Source organism: Choloepus didactylus, chromosome X, assembly GCF_015220235.1.
Source record: "Choloepus didactylus isolate mChoDid1 chromosome X, mChoDid1.pri, whole genome shotgun sequence".
Taxonomy (NCBI): Eukaryota; Metazoa; Chordata; class Mammalia; order Pilosa; family Megalonychidae; genus Choloepus; species Choloepus didactylus.
The window spans coordinates 11,500,216-11,515,467 of NC_051334.1; positions in this window are offsets into that span (position 1 = coordinate 11,500,216).

Below are 15,252 nucleotides of genomic sequence, written 5' to 3' on the forward strand. Positions count from 1 at the left end.
CAGGATTCAGGTGTTTGAGACGGGAGGTGGCTGCTGGGAACTCAGAGGTGGGCCAAGTTCACAGCGAATGGGACATTAATCGCAGCTGCTACAACCCCAATGCTTAGCTTGGTGCCTGGAAGAGTTGTTGCTCAGAGTTCGTTGCACCTAACTAAACAGAATCATACTAAATTAAGTTTCAGGTGATAATCTGAAAAATTTGGGGGACACTATTTTGTTAGAAAATGTGTTCTCAGTTTCAAAAACCTTACTAATGAACTCTTGGAATACAAGCTATCCAAGGAACAGGTAGGACACTACCTGTTCACATTTCAGAAAATTCCTTTTTCTCTTTTTCTTCCTAATCCCTTGGACTTAAAAAAGAAAGACTTCTCTTTGCAGACAGTATATGGTTATGATATCAGGTGACATAATGATCTTTATGGGAACTCATGTTCCCATGAGTTCTGGTTTCCAGAATGCCGTTTCATTTCAGTTTGACTTAGACAATTAACAAGAGGAACTCAGCTGCTTATCAGATCATAGTTTCCCTCAAGTTTCTCATGACTAGAAATTAGAAAATGGTTTGTGAGGTAACTGAAAACCAAAGTGTATCAGGATTTTAAAATGAGATTTTATCTTAGTTTTAGGTGAGGTCTCAAAGCTGTTAATAAAAAATAAGAAGTGCTAAATACAGTCATATTCCAATGTTCCAAAATGAGTTGTTGGGTGGATGAATACCACCCCCCAACCCCCCTCCCCACACACTGAGTTTTGGATCCTTAGCTCAATATCAACTCAAAGATATAAAATGGTTGATGGATGAGAGGCCAGGAGAGAGTAGTTCTTGGACTCTAGTTGTTTGACATTTCCTCTCTTTTCATGCCATGAGGAAGTTGAAAGGCAGACAGATGCCTCTCCCTTGCAAGTCAGCTTGAGGAGCTTCCTGGACACTTCTTAGAGAGAGCTTGTTCCCTGTGTCTCCTGGAATCAGTGAGCATACAGAGATTGGAGCCAGGCCCATGTAGAAAGAAAGATGACAGGCAGCAGAGGGCCAGGGAAGCATCTGAGCAAACCGTGAGTGTGTCTCGGGAACCAGATCTTGGTAACTTTCTTAAGAACCCTGTCCAACAGTGGACCATGGAAGCCATGCATTGCCCAAGTCAGGGGAAATTCAATGTACATCCCAGAGGGGGGATTTCTAAGAACCCCCCCAAAAGCAACCCATGCAAGAAACAGTAAGTTCTTTCCTGTCTCTTCCCTCTTTTCCTTTCTACTCTCCCTCCTCTGTTCTCTAATCCTGGAGTGGTCAAAATCCACAGTTGGTGAGGGGGCAGGCAACTGACAGAGAAAAGAGAGAAGTCAACCACATCTTCATATTCCATACAGGCAGCCAAGCTGGCAATAGTGGAATGTTCTGGAATACAAGGATGCAAAGCAACAAGTATTTGATTCATGTATAGAAGATTAAAGTTGAATGGCTGGGGCTGCTCATGGTAGCAGGTGGGGAGCTACGACTTCAGTGGGAGCAGAGTGCAATTCCAGTATATGAGGTGACAAGAACACATGGCTCTCCCAGGGGCCAAGTGGAGAACTAGGCTCGTATTTCCCATAAGGTGAGGGGCTCCAGTAGCAAGAGGCTCTGGGGCAGGAGCTACAGTGGCAAGAGGTGAGGAAGCCTTTCCAAAAGGTCAGCTGGAGAAGACATGGTCAGCATCAGGGAAGTGCAGGTGTGCACAACTCCCGGGGTGGTGGGAGATGTTCATTTTTGTATCCCACCTAATGGTAGCTCCTGGAGGTTTGCCCACAGAGCCTAGAGCCTTTCAAAACCTGATGGAGACTGCACTGGTTAAATATAGACCTTTCCTGCCCCTCATCTCTACCTATACTCCCCCAAACCTGGAGGGACCAGAGACAGCCAGGAGCCAGTGTGGAAGAGGAGAAGTCAGGTGGGGAAGTCAAGAAGAGCTAACTCAGCCCCTTCCCTGGAGGTAGGCTGGGAGCTGAGGAAGGGGAGAAACCATAAGTGAATCCATAAGTGAAGGTGAGTTTTGATTATTAACCTAGACTGGATATATTAACAATGTATTAACAATTGAACTGATACTGTTTGGGGGACTAAAGTGACTGGAAGACATTTTATTATCTAAGAATGATGAGGAAAAGCATGGGTCCTGTTGTAGCTTGCACTTACAGGGCTAGAAAGAACCAGTCCTCAGTATGGAGAGTAACAGTGTAGGGTGGGGGGTAGGGGAATCACATTGTTTTCTATTGCACTCCACAGAATCCTAATCATTCAATATAAGGGTTACTCTTGTTTCTCCAAATTTCAAGTCAAGTGGGGCTTATCCTCTGGCTGAGCCTGTGGCAACAGCGGGGACCCAGAGAGGACTGGAATAATTGTGGAGGAGGAGTCTTCTTATCCCCAGAACTATCTAGCTTCTTCAAGTGGCCTTTAAATCAGGAGGTTTGGGCCATGGATGATGGACTTGAACAGTGGTTCTCACAGTGTGGTCCCCAATCAGCATCAGCATCACCTGGGAACTTGTTAGAGATGCAGATTCTCAGGCCCCACCCCAGACTGAATCAAACACTCTGGGGGATGGGGACTAATAATCTGTTTTTTTAAGTTTGCTCAAGTTTGAGAGCCTGAGGTTGAAAGCAATGGCTCTCAACGCACAGTGGCTTGGGGTTGAGCACCACAGATACAGGAGTATCATAAGTCAGGGCTTTTCAGAAAGCATTGTACACATGGGCCCCCTGAGGATCTTGTGAAAATGCAGATGGCATTGTGTTAGGTCTGGTGAGGGGCCAAGCACCTGCATTTCTAAGGAGAGAGAGGGAGAGAGAGGGAGAGAGAGAGAGAGAGAGAGAGAGAGAGAGAGAGAGAGAGAGAGAGAGAGAGAGAGAGAGAGAGAGAGAGACTCCTCATATTTAAAAACACCTCAAATGACTCTGATGTAGCCTTCCCCAACCATATTGTGAAAAACTCTGATTTATCATTTTCCAAGTGTTAATGCTGGCTTGAAGAAAACAAATTAAATCTCTAGGTGCATCACAAATCTAATTTCCCAGCTACCCATGATTATGAAAGCCAGGCCTGTCTCTTTTCTTATTACACTTCCAACTAGGGTCATTTCCTCCTAAGATGCTAGCTCCCCTGTGCCCCAAGGTTAAATTGGAGCATTTCTCCTCACTTGCCTTCCTAATTGCTGGGAAGAGCTACTGTGCCTGGTTTTGCAATCTCTTCATGGCACCCTGGAGGGGCTCCATCTCGGTGGGGAGCCCAGTATTTTCTCTTTGGAACATGTTTGTAGAGTCAGTAAAGTTTATAAAGTGCTTTGAGGGCTATTTGGACCGGAGGCATTGCATAAAGAGATTATGCAAACAGAATGGTGTCTGCACTGCAGGCAGGTGGGGAGAGATTCCTTCCCTCTTCCCTCCTCCGACCTTTCCCATCCTGGGGAAGAATTTGAGTGTCGATCTGCTGGGAAGCCTTTTCAGAGAAAGGCTGAGCTGTTAAAAGAGGAAAGTTGATAACATAAGCTGCTAACACCCGCAGGCTGGAGGGAGATTCCAGAGATGAGATGGATGGAGATGTTGAGACCTTTATGCATTGAGTAGAAAAATCTATCAGCTGAGGGTATACTACTACTACTACCATTTACTGAGCATCTACTATAGGTCAGGTACGAAACTAGGTGTGTGATTTATGTATCTTTCCTTATTCCATTTTCCTCACCACCCTGTTAGGAAAGGCATTTTTATCCTCATACTACAGAAAGGGGAACCGAGGTTCAGAGAGATGTGGTGCATTTGCTCCATATGATATAATTACCAAGGAGAGAATCTGGAATTCAAAACCAGGTTTCTTGACCTCAACCACCTTCTCGCCACTATACAGCCCTGCACCCATTAATATCTGGGAGGGGAACGGAAAGGAGGGAGAAAGATATAGGGCAGATGCTATGTATGCCCAGCACAAATTCCTTCCTGGCTTAATTTTATGCCAAATTCTGGGATATTCCTGACATCATACAGGTACTACATTTTTTATGTTGTGCTTGGAAAATGTTTCCATTTTTGCTAAAGGAAAAATATAATTTTGAAAACAAGGAGATGAGGATAGTATTTTGGAAATAATAACCTAATATATATGCTTTATTGCCCTGAAAGTATTGTTCCCTTCCCACCATCTTGCTGAACCATGAGGTTTGTGGCCAGGGAAAGAACAGGAGGACTCAAAGATCAGAGGTGCAAGGAAGGAGGGGGAAATAGTAAAGAGATGCTTCCACGTCACTGGGACAGGGTGTTCTGCAGGTTCTGGGAGAAAGGCCCAAGGAAAGAGAAGAGGCTTAAGAAGTCAGACACCAGTGCCCTTGCTTCTTCCCATGCTAATGGTTGAATCTCAAGAGATGGAGACACATTAGTAAAAAATTCCTTATGGTTGGAGGGGTGATACCCAAAGTAGAGGGGCTTGTGCCCTACCTCCTATTTGGGACTCTGGGAAGAGACCTCACAAGATGCCCCCACCTGCACATATTCATAGAATTTTCCTGAAGATAACCTAGTTTTTGTTGAATTTATCTTTTTGAAATCTGGCATGGAGTTCTGATATAAACACTTTAGACAGCTTTTAATTTAGTTTGCATAATACAAAGATTTTCTTCCCTAATTGCATTTTAGAAACACATACATGGTTTCTTTTTTTGATTCCTTTTTTTTCCCCAGTAGCATGACACAATGAGTCAAATTTCATAAAAGGCCAGAAAAATCCAGTATCTCCTATGGATGCTGAAACTCGTGATTCCTCGTATGCCAACAGATAAAAGTAGCTCCCCACTGCCTGCTCCTTGACAATACAGCATGAGTGTGAGTCCTGTCATTAACCCTTGGGGTCCACAGTAACAACACTCAAATGCAGGGCAGACAGAAGTGGCAGTGCCTCCTGTGGTGCAAAGGCTGTTTTACTTGAATTCATCTTGCACCCATGAACTGACCTTACTTGAAGGAAATGGTGTCAAATAGTTGTACTTGTTGGGTGTGTTGAAGCTAGACAATGACTCAAGGGTGTCAGAAGTTGCCTGGTTTTCAGGATGGTGATTCTTTGATGCCATCATTATGGCCTGGCTATCAGCCTTGGATGCTTGGTGCATTGATTGCAAGGTTGGCTCAATTTGTTCATGGCTTCTTATATCCACACCCTTTGTGGTGCCCTGCCTCATTGACTCCGGTCTTGGCCTTATGAATTTGCTTTGGCCAGTGGGACAATAGCATATGTGAAACCAGGAGACTTACAAAGTGCTTATGCAATGGGAACTGCCCTCTTGCTGCTCTAGGAACCCTGCCACCAGGCCCAAGCTAGCCTGCTGGAGGATGAGAGACCTCATGGAGGAGAACTCAGGCACACCCACTGTTTCAGTTTGCTAAAGATGCTGTTACGCAAAATACCAGAAATAGATTGACTTTTATAAAGGAGATTTGTTAGGTTACAAATTTACTGTTCTAAGACCATAAAAGTATCCAAACTAAGGTATCAACAAGAGAACACTTTCACTGAAGAAAGGCCAATAGTGTCCAGAACATGTCAGCTGGGAAGGCACATGGCTGGCGTCTGCTGGTCCTTTGCTCCTGAGTTCTGGTTTCAAAATGGCCTTCTCCAAAACGTCTCTGGGCTTCTGTCTCTCTGAGCTTCTCTCTCTCCGTTCTTGTGCATCCTTGCTTGTTCTCCCAGGGTGTTTCTCTCTAAATGTCTGGGGGTCCTCTCTTACCCTGCCCATTCAGGGTGGGTATTAATTGGATCACTAGAGTCATATAAAGGAGTTCACAAACAGAACGCAACCTGAGAGCAGCTAAGAGTGACATTTTGTAGAGCAACTGAGAGTGACATTTTGGAAGAGCTGCAGCTAAGAGAGGACAAAACGCCCCAAGAGCAACACTTGGAGAATGCCACTTTGAAATGTAACCTGGGAGCAAGCAATGCCAGCCACGTGCCTTCCCAAATAACAGAGGTTTTCCGGATGCCAGTGGCCTTTCTCCAGTGAAGGTGCCTGTTGTTGATGTTCACCTTGGACACTTTATGGCCTTAAGACTGTAACTTTGTAAACAAATAAACCCCCTTTATAAAAGCCAATCCATTTCTGGTATTTTGCAAAATGGTAGCATTAGCAAATGGGAGCACCACAAAACTGCATCCAACATCTGCTAGTCATAGATAAGATAAACTTGGGGGCTATAAGGACTCCAAGCCACTTCTGTACTTGGAGGTCTCTGATCCAGAGACTCCCTGCTGTGCTGCTGAGTGATATCACCTAGACATATTAGCCCTCTTTCTTTCAGATTCCCCTTTCCCCTCCAGAGTTCCCTTATTGGGCTTCCCTTTCCCAGTGGTCCCTTGAGCTGCAGCTTCTGGAAAGTCTTCTACTGAGATTTCCCTCCCAGGTGAACTTGTCTAAGCACCACTTAAATAAAGATTGTTGTGTGCTACTGCCACCTTTTTTTCTTGACCAGCCCCCAAATCCTCGAACTCACGACACATCCTTAACAGAGTGTGGGTCAAGTATTTTCAATAGCTATCTGTTATGGTCTTTGGGGTGTCAATTCTAAAGTGTTAATGGACACGGTAAGGGTGGCTCTCAGGATGGAAGGAGGCAGGGGTATGAGGCACTGGAGCCAGGACACTCAAAGCTGGTACTGAGCAATTTCCTTTAATTTTGTGTATCAGTTTTTGTTTGTTTGTTTGTTTTTTGGAACAAGGCATGGCAGAACTTCTCTGGGCATTCCAACATAGACTTAGGGCAGTCTTGCATAGAATGCCCTTGAAATATAAGTGACTGAAACATATCTGACATTCTTTAATGCACAAAGACTTACCAGCCTTTAAGCAGCTATCTCCAGTAGCTGACAGAACATAACAAGCTAAACAAGCTATTGCAAGCTGTCAGAAAATATTCAGCTACATTAGTACAGGATCGGTTCGCTTGTTCAACAATTTAACCTAGGATGCTGTTGACAGATTTCTTAAGCGGCTCCATCAAACTGCATGCAACCTGACAGAATTTTTAAGTACTAGGCCCACATTTTGTCAAAGACCAACATTTTATGTTGATTTCTCTGGGGGGTGTCAAGGTGTAAAATGGCTTTCATGGGCTGTCAGAGGAATCATGGCGAGTTAACATCAGAGGTGATCTTGATCACCAAACTTCAGGGCTGGAAAAAATTTAGAATCCATAGAAGTCAAAGAATCTCAGAACAGGTAGGGACTGAGGAATAACCCCTCATTATACAGTTGAGAAAGTTGAGACTCAAAGACCTTAAATGACCTGTCCAAAGTTGTGCAATGAGTGAATGGCCATCCTTAGTATAGTTCTTGTCGCTATTGCATGCATAAAATAATGATACTGTGTGAGAGCCCCGGGCCCCCAAGTGTCTTGAAGACTGCACACAGCAGTTAGCTTGACCTAGGACAGTTACGGTTGGACCTATTCTCCTTGTAATATCAGGTGCTAAATGTAATCTATACTTGAAACTACCTCCTCCCTGAGACTCCCTGAGATACTGTTATCTACAACATAATCTATAATCCTCCCCTCCTTCCTGTTGATTACAATCAACCCTCCCTACTTTGCATGACCCCCACTCCCGGCCTTATGCTCTCATACCCATTGGAATGTTGAGCCCTTATAACCAGCTTACTCAGCCCCCCAAAAGCTGGACTATTTCCACATTGTGCTTTGAACTCACTGCCATTCAGAGCAGCTCCTGAATCCATTCAGGGCAATGTGACTCGACTTTCCCACTATCGGTAAGCCCATAATAAAGGCTCATGTCTTAGAACGTGTCCAGTGCTTTCTTTAGTCACTCGGCTACAAAAACCCTCCTGGGCTGTGACATACTGTTTAAGAATTAGAATTTTGCAAGGCCCACATCCCCCAAGGAAAGATTTATTTAAGCACTTAGGGAATCAGGAAAAAAATGGGACCCCAAAACTGAAGGCTTTGTCCATCTTCTGTCCTTGATAAGTAAATGAATAAATAAACCTAGATTTAGTTGTTATTGTTAGAAGGTGGGAGAATTTAAACCAGATAAACTCCTTCTGCTTTCTTTTGGAGATTAACATGAGCTAAAAGGCCTCCAGGAAGATGGTCCTTGGTTGATAAGGGCTCCTGCTAGTGAGTTCTTTTGGGATGGCAAATATGTGTTCCATATATTAATTATATATTAATTAATATATATTAATATATAATTATATATTAATTATATACCAAAAAGATACTTGAATTCTCTGGTGTTAGTTCTATAGTAAAATTCCTATGGACAAATATCGAGTCCTCTCTAGATGACCAGAGGCTCATACCTGTGTCTTTTCACTTGCTCTTCAACCTGCCTGGAATTCCTGAGCTCCTTCTTTTCTACCCTTTGAACACTGACTCATCCAATTAGACCAGGCCAGTGTCTCCTCCTCTGTGAAGGCCTCTGCTGGGTCCCTTGTCAGAGAATGTGGCTCTGTCTTCCTGCTATTTACAGCCCTCTGCTCCTACCCTAACCACAGGCCCCTATAATTACTCACTGACATGTGTGTCTCTCCTCAGTGATAGGCCAGCCTGGTCTGCTCATTAGAATCACCTGGAGCAGTTCAGAAACAATACCACTGTCCTGGCCTCACCCCCAGAGATTGTGATACAAATGGTCTGGGGTGGGGCGTGGGCACTGGTGTTATTTCTGAAGCTCCCCAGGTGATGGTAATGTGCAGCCAGCACTGAGAAATACTGCGATTCGAATGGCAGTTCTTCGCAGAGACCATGTTTCTTCGTGTCTTTCACAATCCCTCCCTACAAAGTGCCCAGCACATGCCTGGCGAGAGAACTAGCGTGAGCCCCGAAAGTGAAGTCAGTCAAAGTAGGCTCCCAATGTGTGGTTGCTGACGTTGTCAGATGACCCACTTTCTCAAAAGGGACTATAGTCCGGTGGGGCTGAACTCGGCATCGCCAAGAGAAAAGTGTGGCTGGCTTCATGTTTTTAATTGATGTGACTGACATCCAAATATATTGTTTTAAAAAATACTCCTACACAGAAGCTGCCTAGAGAAAAATCTGTTTGCCACTAAGGAGAGCAGAAGTGGGTGGAGGTGGGGTTGAGGTTTGTAGTTGGGGGTCATATCTTAGGTAAGAAAGTATAGAGCAGCATTAGCACATGTGAATGCCAGAGCCATACGGGCTGGGGCCAATTCCTAGTACTGTCACTAACCAGCTCTGTAATCTCGTTCAAATTACTTCACCTATCTGGTCTCATTTTTCCCATCTGCAAAATGAGGTGCTGATGTCATACTGGTAACTGGCTTCCGAGGATGATGATGTCAATTTAATGAGTTAACATACATAAAGCACTTAGAATAATATCCAGTGCATATTAAGTTCCCAATATGTGTTAGTTCTTGTTCCTGTTCTCGTTATTATTTGGGGAGGTGGGGGCTTTGCTGGTGCAGGGAGCTGATGGAGTGGAGCCCGTCACATAGAAACCTTTAGCCATCAATACTGGCTGGGGCAGTATCAAGCACAGAAGTGGATAAATACAGCCTTACTGTTGTCCTGGGTTGTCCCTGTCTGTCCAGCATCTTTGATCTAATGTGTTAGAAGGAGCTGCTGCCTTTCATCTTTAAAGCATAAGTGAAAAAGTGGCTGGGAGGTGCCCTGGGGACCTTGCCTATTCAACTAGAGAATGACCAATGATGGCGCTTCAACTTTTCAAAGGGAAGCCTCAAGCGCATCATTTAAGCACAACTGGCTTGGGGCTTTGAACCAGAATACCACTGCTTCTCTGCAGCCCTGCTGGGGGCAATTTCTAGGTTAAAGATTTCTAGTTATACATATATGTATATTTTCAATTCTATCAATTGTTTTTCTTGGGTAATTCTAAGAGCAGAGCACGTATCTCTGTTAAAAGTTGTTTCCTTCAATTCAGCTGCAGTCAGTCAGAAGGAGCCAGAGAGGAAAGGGAGCTCGCCATGTCAGGAGGACTGCCAGCAACAGCATGCTACCAACCCTGGGAGAAAGCACAGACTTGTCAGCGTCCTGATTTTGGATTTCTGGCCTTCAAAACCAGGTGACAATACATGCTTGTGTAAGCCAAAAAAGAAAAAGTTGTTTCCTTCAGAAATGATATTGATTCTCACAGAAATATATTTAATAACTGCTTTTCTGGAGTTCTTATATGACTTTGTAGGATAATTAACCCTTTGGCACCATCTGTTCTATCTACTGTAGAATATAGCCATCAGCTATATGCCAGGCAGAAATCACGATCCCTCTAGGTGAAATCTCAACATAAACACCAAATTTCCAAAAGACAAGCCTGATTTAATTCATTTCATAAACAAAAATATTTTATGCATCCAATATTTTTCTCAAGAGGGAGGTAAACTCTGGCCCGCCACCTGTTTTTGTAAATAAACTTTTACTGGGACATGGCCAGGTGGCCTGTTCATTTATGTCAGGTCTTTGGCTGTTTATGCACATCCAAGGTAGAGTTGAGTTGGGACAGAAACCAAATGGTCCACAAAGCCTAAAACACTCACTCTCTGGCCCTTTCCAAAGTTAACTAACCCCTGTCCTAACTCATTCCCAGCTCTTTTACTTACAAAGTACTTAGTTTAATCAGAATGCAAATCTATAGCCACTGGTTGGTGTTTGTAGGGGAGGAATCCAGAGATTCAGAACTTGGCTCCTAGTGGGCCCCATGGGTCCTCTCCCCTGGCTCCTCTGTTTCCACTGCTGCTGGGATGCACCAGGTTCTCACCGTTGGCTGGGACCTCGCCTCCAAGCCACCTCCTGCGGTACCACCAGCGTAACCCTCACTACATTGGTTCCCACCTAAAACCCCTTTGTGTCCTCCAGCCCCCATCCATGGCTAACGTAGCATGGAATTTGAGGCTCCTCAAAATTGGGCCCTGGTTTTCCTTCTATTCCGTCCGTCTCACCCGCTAACATCTCAGAGCCCCTCCCCTCCCCTAGCCACCCTGGACACTTGCTCTTTCAAGAACACTGCCGTGTCTTTACTCTTGTCTTTCCCATTTGAGTATCTGGAATGTTCTTCCTCTCTCCTTCACCACGAGAACCACTCAGCCATCAGATCCTGCTCAAATGTCACATCATAAATGAAATATGCTCCCCTCCACCTTTTCCCCATAAGTATACCTTTAATACCCTTCCTATATTGCATTATAATAACTGTTTCTTTTTTTTTAACCAAACTTAGAATGTTGAAAGTCAGGATTTTTGCCTTATTCATCTCAGAATCCCAAGCATCTTCACAAAGCAAGACAACAAATGTGTCTTTTTGTTATCAATTAGAAGAAATCTTTTTGTCCCTAGTCTCAAAATTGTCTTTACTCTTATTCTCAAATCATTCCAGTGTGGCCTAGATTTTGTTTTAACTTCTGAGAAAGAAACATTATAGAAATCATGATTATTCGAGGGTAAGGTTAAAAAAATGCCGACGAGGACCGTGTGGTTGAATGAATAATTAACATGATTAACCAAGCAGTGGGTTCCCTTCTCCTCTGTGGAAGGGTGACTGTGTGACAAGCATCTGAGGAGTGATTCCCTGTTGCCGTTGGAATGTTCTGCTCTAGCCAGGTTTATGATGAAGGCCTGAGGTTACAGAAATGGCTTCTCAAGTTTCCTACCAGACATCAAGCCCCTGCAGAGAAGCAGAATGGGCAAAGCTTGGGAGTTCCCTGCCACCCAAAACCTGGAGGTCTTGGCAAACCTTGGCCAATCTTGAGATGCTCTGTCCCATTTTCTGCCTACCTGCCATGGTTGGGAAGACTTGGAGCACAGGCTCTTATATTGCTGTTTCCTCAAAAGGAGGAAAAACCAAACAAAAGTCCCCAAGGATCAGGAAGGCTGTAGTTTACCAGAACAGTGCTTTTCAGACAGGACTGCAGCAAAATTCGCTATAAACAATGAGAGAGACAGGCCTGGGTGTGTAGGTGGGTAAAGCTCCTTAGGTGGTTCGGATACAACTCCCCCCAACCCCAACCTTGAGAACAACTGTGTTAAAAGCGCCTCAGGCCCTGTCCTTAGTTGCACCTCTTGTTCTAGACCAATGATCCCTGAGTGAGCCAGAGGAATATACCCTCCGTTTGACCCTCAGACAGGTTAAACTGGGCATTCAACATCTGGGGCTGGAAAAGGGGGGAAAGAAGCCTATTTATTGGGGTTATAAAGGAAAAATAAGAAATGGAGCCAACCACCTCTCTCCCCCCTTCTCCTAATTCTGGTCCCAAGGCAGGACCCTATTCTGGTCTGCAACTCTTCTCCTTCTGGATGGATGTGGCTGACAAAGGGCATGATGGTGATAATCCTTTTCTAGGCATCTGGGTGGCCCAGCCTCAGGTGCACAAAGCATCATTGTACAAAAAAGTCACACCTATAGCAATCCCAGCCTCCAACAGGACTGAGCTCTCATATAATATTGTTCCTTCCTCTAAACCTGCCAGCCCCCTTGTCCCATCTGCCAGAGCCAGGCAAGGTCTCCATCATGACTAATTATTACATCAGAATTGAGAGCTTATCTCTGGTTCACTTTCTGTAAAATCCACCTGAGAGACTTGAAGCTGTAATTACTGTTGCTTAACTGCTTTATCTTGCATAAGAAGACAAATTTTTAGCAATTCTGGGAAGTAAATCATTTTTGTGGCCACATCATGCTGACTAATATGACATAATCTCAAATTCATTTATTCAAAACAGTGCATTCCCAACCCAAGCATATTCCGCATGTTTGCAGTTTTCCCGTATCCAATGTGAGATGATCAAAGCATTCATTATGACTTTTCCATAATTCCTAAAACTACATATGCAACATATCCTTGAGAAGACTCCCCATATATTAGCTCATACCTATTTTCCTTTCTTCAACTGCCATGGAGAAATAATTAAAAATAATAATTACTATAATAACACTTAGAATGACAGATGACATGCATTGAGCATTTCAATGGGTAGGGCATTTTGTAGGCACTAAATATCTCTTGAATAAATAAACTATGGAAGGAACTTGCAAATAGCACTAAATTCTTTTCCCGTTGGGTTCAGGGGCATCCTGCAAAATTGAGTCCTAGGAGCAATACTTGGGTGTTCCACAATTTCCAAAGGCACAACTATGGAAAATAAACCCTAATAAAAATCACGACCAACATATATGTGAATGGATTTATAAAATAAATGCCATCCATCTGTCCATCCATCCACCCATGTCAGTTCTCTTATATTTTGGGAGCTGCCAGGAGAAGTACTATAGACCATATAAAATGGGCTATAAGGAAGTAAAAAAAGAGATTACTATTGTCCCATTACTTATGGAAGTTAAGGAACATGCCCAAAGTCAAATGACAAAGGTGGAATCATGTTCCTTGACTATTTTGGTTGTTGGTAATGCTCCAGGCTCTCCATTAGTCAACTCCTGAACATGAAGCTCACTTCAAATGTTACTTCTTTGGGGAAGTGTTCAACAGTGACTTTTGCATTCATTCCTCTAGAGCAGTGCTGTGTGATAAAAATATAATATGAACCACACTTGTAATATTAAATTTTCTAGTAGCCACATTAAAAAAAAAAAAAAAGAAAAGGAAATAGATGCTTGCTATTTCAAGAACACTGCCTTGTCTTTACTCCTGCCTTTCCCATTTGAATATCTGGAATGTTCTTCCTCTCTCTTTCACCAGGGAAACCACTTAGCTTTCAGATCCCGCTCAAATGTCACATCATATATAAAATAGTGTCCCCCCCTTTTCTCTGTGTGCATACCTCTAATATTACCTTTCCTATATTACATTATAATGTTTGTTTGTCTATCTTTTTTACCAGATGTAGAATGCTTGAAAGACAGGGATTATGCCTTATGTATCTAAATATTTCAATTCTATTTGTGCTCATTATGAAAAATTATTGAGATATTTTATTTTTGTGTGTGTGTTTCACATCCTTGAAATCCTGTGTGTATTTTACACTTACAAGCACATCTCGATTTGCATTAGCCACATTTCAAGTGTTTAATAACACGTATAGCTAACGGATACTGGATTGTATAGCAAAATTCTAAATGCTCTGTCCTCTATATTCTCAGAGCACTTTGGGCACATTATAGCACTTAAAACAGACTGTATTATAAATCATCTGTTCATGTGTCTGTTTCCTATGAGTATTCTAGGTGAGGATTTTGTCTCATTTGTCTTTGCATCCCCATTCCCTGATGTAGAGCTTACCATATAGTAAGTGCTCAATAAATAATGATCAAATGAAAATTATAGCAATCATTTATTGAGCAACTACTAAGTGCCTAAGACTTTATTCATACTGTTTCATTCAATCATTACAAAACTTTGACTAGTGGTATTACCCCCAGTTCACAGATAATAAAATGGAGACTATGAAAGTTTAGGTAACTTGCCTGAAGTTACAAAGTTAGTAAATACCAGAACTGGAATGGAACCCTTCTGGCCCTGAACTCAGAACATGACAATCACCAACACATGTGGGTTCCATCCCAGCTTTATTTCTAATTGTGTGATTCTGGCATATCACTGAATCTCTTGAGCCTCAGTTTCCTATATATAAAATGAAAGACTTGCAATAGCTGATATCTAAGGTCTCTTTTAGTTTATGAATGCTGTAATTATAATTTCTTCCATATACAGTGGTACCTCGGTATTTGTTGCTAATTGGTTCCAGGAGGCTGCGACGAGTACCAAAAACAATGAGTACCAAATAAGATTTTACCATAATAATGCAAATAAACTTAATGTGTTCCCAAACCAAAGACAATGCACATTTTTAAGGCAATATGTAAAAAGATATAGTTGCATATCATTACTTCACATGAGAAATAAACCAATAAATTAATAGATACTTAGATTACATAAAGTAAAACCTTCCCTTTACCTGTACTGAGAAGAGCCCATGGCCTAATGGGATGGTGGAGGAGCATGGTGGGGAGGAGAGGCTACATGGAGTGTTGCTTGGAAGGAGAGTCCCCTCCAACAGAACACTGGGCACTTGCACCTCAGGTGTTCTTTCTCCTTTCTGCCTTTTTCCAACCTGCACCACAGGCTCTGATACACTCTCTGTCACCTTCACTGAAAACTTATCCAATGAGGACTGCTTCTGTCTTCTTTTCAGAATTCCTTGAAAATGTGAAATTCTTTAGTCATTCAATAAATTCACACTGCTGCTTGTCAGAGCTTTGTCTGGATGGTTCTTCTCCACAAAATTT